Genomic DNA, 7,502 nt, shown 5'->3' with positions numbered 1-7,502 from the left:
CAGCTCCCAATGCGCCCCCTAGTGGCCCCCCCAAGATCACTGCATTTCAGGGGGTTTGACTAGATGACCCTTGGGGTCCCTTCCAGCTCAATGATCCTATGGACTACTGCAGTGCACTCTACGTGGGGCTACTTTTGAAGGTGACCCGGAAACTGCAATTAATCCAGAATGCGGCAGCCCGACTGGTGACTGGGAGCGGCCGCCGAGACCGCATGACACTGGTCTTGAAAGATCTGCATTGGCTCCCAGTATGTTTCCAGGCATTCTGGGAGTTCTCGGTCCACATACTGCTTGAGCCTGCCTTGTAGCATGTGAAATGAGTGCAATTGTGCGGTAGATGGAAGTTCAGGGAAGTTACCTAGCTTTAAAAATCATATAAAATCAACTCCTTTGCCAGTCTCCTCCACTTCAACACTATTTTGCCCTTGGAAAAACAACTCTTTTCCCTGCCACCTCCCCAAGTGTGAGGACTTGTATGCACACCTCCTACCCCAGGAAGTGCCCAGAGGTGACAATTGCTGAGCTGATTGATGGCCAAGGAAAGCCTAATCCCATCACCAAATTTGCCAAGGGGCCAGGCATGCAAAGGAAGTTCTGTTGTACTTTGGGTGGTGGGACTTCAGAAGTGTTTGCCTAGGCTAATCTAACACCTGGGTCTTGCCCTGACATGTCTATGCTAATCTTGTACCAAGGACTTGTCTGGACCTGTTTACCAAGGTTAAACTAGTGGAACCCCAGTCTACCCCTCCCCTTTGGTGACATGTCAGTGATGTAGCAATGACACTGTGTAAACTGTATTCTGGGATACGGTGAGAAAGTTTTTAAAAGTCGTCACCCCATCCTCGGGGTTCAAAATTCCTCTTTGAACCTGTTGCACAATAAACTTGGTCTACAGGTATTTGCTCCAGTTGGTGGCTGGACTCCTTCCTTTATTCCGCCGCGCTGGGTGCCTGAGCAGCCTCACACCTAGATTTTTCTGTAACAGAACCCAAGAGCTGGAAGGGATCCCCAAGGGTAATCCAGTCCAGCCCCCCACTAGGCTGGAATCGCCACTCGGGCATCCATGGCAGGTGGCCGTCCAACCTCTGCTTGGAAACCTCCAAGGGAGGAGAGGCCAGCACTTGCCTTTCCATGGCTGAAGGGCTCCCCCCATCACAAAGCTCTTCCTTGATGTTGAGTCATGTAATAAAAAGTTTAAGGTCATATATATACAGTGGTACCTCGGGTTACATACGCTTCAGGTTACATTTGCTTCAGGTTACAGACTCCGCTAAACTAGAAATAGTACCTCGGGTTAAGAACTTTGCTTCAGGACCAGAACAGAAATCATGCTCTGGCGGCGCGGCGGCAGCAGCGGGAGGCCCCATTAGCTAAAGTGGTGCTTCAGATTAAGAACAGTTTCAGGTTACCTCCGGAACGAATTAAGTACTTAACCTGAGGTACCACTGTGTCTGTGTGTGTGTATATATATATATATATATATATATGTACCAAGGAAACGTACATAAATATATAAACCACATGTCTGAAGCAGCACAGGAAGATGGTCCTGAAACCATTTTAACTCTCCCAAACTGGCCAAAGGTTTCTCTGCAAGGAGGGAAGAACTGGAAAAACCTCTCCATTGTCTCTGAGGGCCACAAATCCTGCCTTAAGGGCACATTTAAGGTGTGAATAAGGTGAGCCTGTGAAATGTGACCTGGATTCAGGAATTAATTAGTTATAATAGCAAAAGAGTGGCCCAAGCCCAGGTAATGCAAGCAGGTAACCTGGCAGACAGGAGATAAACAACACACTCTGATTTCTGCTGTAGACCACCTTTTCTGTGATGTACGTATGATGTATTTGGGGGTTGGCCTTGAGCTACACCCCTTTCTGTGATGTAGGTATGATGTATGGAGGGGTGGTCTGGAGCTCCAGGGCAGGGAATTTAAAATGTCTATATAAGGGCAGGCACACCTGGGTTCGGGGTCCTCCTCCTTTCCTGTTGCAACAGATCAATAAAGATCAGGCTTACGAGCTGCTCTGCTTCTCAATATTCTGTTATTTTCTCCTACTGATGGAGAACCTACAAAGGACTCTACAAGGGATCTTGCGTCCTCCAGGAGGGAATAAGGGCAGATTTGGTTTACAACAGTCGGAATCTGTTCCTCTCTTGTCACTGGAAGCCACGGGTTCGAGTTCTGACCCGCCCCGCCCTCAGAGCAGGAGGAAAGGAGCTGGCTCCCTCTTCAGAGCCCTTCAGGGATTGGATGATGTCTGCCCCATCTCCCCTCAGCCTCCTCTTCTCCACACGGGGAGCTTCCTTCCATGAGGCAGCCGATTTCTCCCTCCCTCCCTCCCTCCCTGCGCTGCTAGTTGCATCTTCCTCCCGTCTCCATGGCGACTGAGGCCACCCTCTGTGGCTGCTGCAGCTTCCTGCCCCTGGCGGATGTGTCTCCCTGGCCTTTGGCATGGTTCCTGCTACCACAACTGTTTTCAGTTTAACGAGTGCCTAAATGAAGACTTTAAAAGCCAAGGTTCGAGGACAGAAGTCTGGCCGAGTCTGGAATAACCTCGTGAAGTGAAAGGAGAAGAAAGGGGGATTTATATCTAGATGTTAGGATAGAGATGATAAGGAAAACAGGAAGACACAATGAGAGGTAAAGGAGGTGCTGTGGGATTGGTGGAAGTCAACATTTGTTTTTCTTTTTAGTGTTTATGTTATTAACTTGTAAGATATGGATTTGTTTTTTGAATGTTGGTTCTTGTGTTTTGTGTCTTGTTATTTTTCGATATTTTTTGTTGCTGTTTGGAAAATACTAATAAAATGTATATTTTTTTTTTAAAAAAAGGTTTCACAAGGTTGCTCTGTGGAACTCTTCCTCTCTCTGCTTCAGAGGCAAGCAGGGCAGCAGATTGTATTGCTGGACTCTGCAGACTCTGCACCCGAGCCTTTTTTTATATATATATTTAAAAGCCAGCATGACAAAAGTTCAAAGCACAGAGGGGAGTGCTCCTCCTCCCTCTCTCTGAACGCAGGCACCCAAGGAAGCTGCAAGATCCAGTCCTTCCTAGTTAATCTGTGGAACTCCCTGCCACCAGAGGAAACGACGTCAGCCATCTTGGACGGCTTTAAAAGAGGATATGGAGGAGAAGTCTATCCATGGCTCGGTCTGAGGGACCGATGCTTCTCAATCCCAGTTGCTAGAAACTGTGTTAGGGGACAGACGCTCTTAAGCCTGAATCCCGCTCGTGGGTTTCCCATAATGGGCGCCAGGTTGGGCAGAACTAGATGTGCCTCCTTGGCATCTTTTGAGTTGGGCTGTCTTCAGGGTCTTCGGGCTCCCCTATTTGATAGTTACCAGGTGTCCCCGTTTCCCGGGGACAGTTCCCCGGTTTGACAAATCTGTGTCAGGTGTGCATGCAAGAGCCGGGCCCTGTGACCAATAGGACTTAGAAGGACTGGGGCCTTCCTAAGTTTGTTCTGAAGAGGCAAGGCGCAGCCGCACAGGTGAGGCCGATTGGTAACTCTCAGCACCTGATGGCTAGAGCCGGGAAGGGATATAAGGTCAGCATTTCCCTTCAGCTCTTTGCCACAGCAACACGATTCCTGCCTTGCTACGTTTGGCTTCTCGCTTCTTGACCCTCAGACCCTTGACTTCGTGACTCCCTGTTTCTTGATCCTTGGACCCTGGCTTCTGGACTCCCATGCCTGCACCCACCCCGCCATCTTGCCCCCGGTCCCGACGTCCCCAGCTGGAACTTCAAGCTGTCCCTGGACAAAATCCGTCCCCGGAATATCTCCCGATTTCATTTAAATTCCCCGGATTTATATTTTTAAGATTTATTAGTAGGGAATGAATGTTGCATGATTGGTTCAAGGGCACAAGACACATCATATGGGGACTTCCGGCGAGGCCAAATGGCGGGCGCCACGGCAGCAAGCAGCTCCAGAGGCCAGCCAGAGCCAACTGCGCTACCAGGCTGGCTCCGGGCTGCTGAGACTGCTGCTGCCACTGCCAAGGGGGAACCGGGGGGGCACCCGCCGCATCAACTGGGGGAACCACTTACAACCCCCTGTGACCCAAATCGAGCCGGGAGCGAGTGCCGACTGCTTGGCTCTGGGGCCATGAAAACCCCGGAGCTGACGCAGAAGGAGGAGGAGGACGTGGAGAGAGAAAGAGGAAGGAGAAAAAAGAGGGGAGCCCCAACCGAGGTTTTTCTAATTTTTTCCTTAAACTTTTTGATTTTTATTATTTAGTTTAATTCTATAAGATAATATTACCAGTCGGTTACTTCTCATTTCAGGGATTTTCACGGTATTTCATCTGTTTTGTGTAATTTCTCAGTTCTGTGACTGTCTTTTTTCTACTGAAGCCCAGAGGAAGGCCACACAACAGAGGAGACCACAGAAGAGAAGATATTACTTCTTCTTTTTAATTACTTTTTTTTCTCTGTTCAAAAAAAAAAGTGTTCCCGGTGTAGTAAAGTTAGTCTCTGTTTAGAAGCTGTTCCTTGGTCAAGTAATAAGAGTGAGGCCTTGTGGGTAACCAACAAGCCACAAGGACTATGGGAAATAATTCCTGTCCCTTTAACCTCAGACTAACAGGCTCCCAGGGTGTGAGAGATGTACTATGGGAAAGGAGACCCCTGATTTAATGAAAGTTTTGACACCTGGGTCTGAAGTTATGTCCATTCTCTCAGTGATGTTATCTGCCTTAATTTCCTGAGAATGTGTATCTGCATAAACACCACGGAAGGGAGGAAACCCCTTTGATTTAAGTTCTGGGTTCTTAATGAGACCAGCTTGATTAGCCCACAGACCGGTCATTGGAGAATTTGAAAAATAATCAGGACCACTGGCAGTCATCTTTGAGAATTCCTGGAGAACAGGCGAAGTCCCGGCAGACTGGAGGAGGGCAAATGTTGTCCCTATTTTCGAAAAGGGGAAAAGAGAGGACCCAAATAATTACCGCCCAGTCAGTCTGACATCAATACCAGGGAAGATTCTGGAGCAGATCATTAAGCAAACAGTCTGTGAGCACCTAGAAAGGAATACTGTGATCACCAATAGTCAGCATGGATTTCTGAAAAATAAGTCATGTCAGACTAACCTGATCTCATTTTTTGACAGAATTACAAGCCTGGTAGATGAAGGGAACGCAGTGGATGTAGCCTACCTTGATTTCAGCAAGGCATTTGACAAGGTGCCCCATGATATTCTTGTAAAGAAGCTGGAAAAATGCGGTCTTGACTGTGCTACCACTCAGTGGATTTGTAACTGGCTGACTGACCGAACCCAAAGGGTGCTCATCAATGGTTCCTCTTCATCCTGGAGAAGAGTGACTAGTGGGGTGCCACAGGGTTCTGTCTTGGGCCCGGTCTTATTCAACATCTTTATCAACGACTTGGATGATGGACTCAAGGGCATCCTGATCAAATTTGCAGATGACACCAAACTGGGAGGGGTGGCTAACACCCCAGAGGACAGGATCACACTTCAAAACGATCCTGACAGATTAGAGAACTGGGCCCAAACAAACAAGATGAATTTTAACAGGGAGAAATGTAAAGAATTGCGCTTGGGCAAAAAAAATGAGAGGCACAAATACAAGATGGGGGACACCTGGCTTGAGAGCAGTACATGTGAAAAGGATCTAGGAGTCTTGGTTGACCACAAACTTGACATGAGCCAACAGTGTGACGCAGCAGCTAAAAAAGCCAATGCAATTCCGGGCTGCATCAATAGGAGTATAGCATCTAGATCAAGGGAAGTAATAGTGCCACTGTATTCTGCTCTGGTCAGACCTCACCTGGAGTACTGTGTCCAGTTCTGGGCACCACAGTTCAAGAAGGACACTGACAAACTGGAACGTGTCCAGAGGAGGACAACCCAAATGGTCAAAGGCCTGGAAACGATGCCTTATGAGGAACGGCTAAGGGAGCTGGGCATGTTTAGCCTGGAGAAGAGGAGGTTAAGGGGTGATATGATAGCCATGTTCAAATATATAAAAGGATGTCACATAGAGGAGGGAGAAAGGTTGTTTTCTGCTGCTCCAGAGAAGCGGACACGGAGCAATGGATCCAAACTACAAGAAAGAAGATTCCACCTAAACATTAGGAAGAACTTCCTGACAGTAAGAGCTGTTTGACAGTGGAATTTGCTGCCCAGGAGTGTGGTGGAGTCTCCTTCTTTGGAGGTCTTTAAGCAGAGGCTTGACAACCATATGTCAGGAGTGCTCTGATGGTGTTTCCTGCTTGGTTTGGGGGGGGGGGTTCCCCGACGCTACGTGCAAATTGGGAATAAAAAATATTGGGAATGGCTGAGAAGGCACGCTCTGCAATCCGCAAACCGCCTGGCTGCTGATGTTCCAACTAGCAGCTGTCCTTTCATCCTTTGTGATGGAGAATCGGAAAAGACTCTGAATGCGGAACTTTGGAAGGACTTTAACCATTCTATCTGTCTCTTAGATGTGAGTATGTAAGTCAGTTAGATTTTGCAATACAAAAAAATTTCTTCCAGTAGCACCTTAAAGACCAACTAAGTCAGTTCTTGGTATGAGCTTTCGTGTGCATGCACACTTCTTCAGATACACTGAAACAGAAGTTTCCAGACCCTTCTATATAGTGAGAAGGTTGTTGTTGTTGTTTAGTCGTTTAGTCGTGTCCGACTCTTCGTGACCCCCTGGACCAGAGAACGCCAGGCACCTCTGTCCTCCACTGCCTCCCGCAGTTTGGTCAAACTCATGCTGGTAACCTCGAAAACACTATCCAACCATCTCGTCCTCTGCCGTCCCCTTCTCCTTGTGCCCTCCATCTTTCCCAACATCAGGGTCTTCTCCAGGGAGTCTTCTCTTCTCATGAGGTGGCCAAAGTACTGGAGCCTCAGCTTCACAATCTGTCCTTCCAGTGAGCACTCAGGGTTGATTTCCTTCAGTATGGAGAGGTTTGATCTTCTTGCAGTCTCCTCCAGCACCACAATTCAAAAGCATCAATTCTTCGGCGATCAGCCTTCAGCGATCAGCCTAGTGAGAAGGTGGGGAGGGGTATTACTCAGAAGGGTGGTGGGAATGGGTGATGGGCAGATAGCTGTGATGAGCCTGTTGACGACTCTTAACGACTGCAATAGGTATTACAGGAAAAAGCAAGGGGTGAGAAGGTGAAAAGTGGCTTTGTCATGTATAATGAGATAAGAATCCAATGTCTTTGTTCAGACCAGGTTTCTCCATTGTTTTAAGTTTGGTGATAAGTTGCAATTCAGCAGCTTCTCTTTCCAGTCTATTTCTGAAATTCCTTTGTAGTAAAACAGCTACTTTGAGATTTTGCAATGTTTTTGTTTTCTTGCTTGTAACTACCAAAGAAGTGCCCGCTATTTTTGTTGTGTATTGAGTCAAAGGAATTTATATCTGTATTATTATTGTCTGTATTTGCATTAGGGTAAAGTAACTGCCTTTTGGTTACAGAGGGTACAGCTACTATTGGTTCATTTAAGCTGCTGTATTTGGATCCTCTGTCTTATT

This window comes from Podarcis melisellensis, assembly GCF_964234715.1.
Source record: "Podarcis melisellensis genome assembly, chromosome: 2".
NCBI lineage: Eukaryota > Metazoa > Chordata > Lepidosauria > Squamata > Lacertidae > Podarcis > Podarcis melisellensis.
This window is presented reverse-complemented; position numbering follows the sequence as displayed.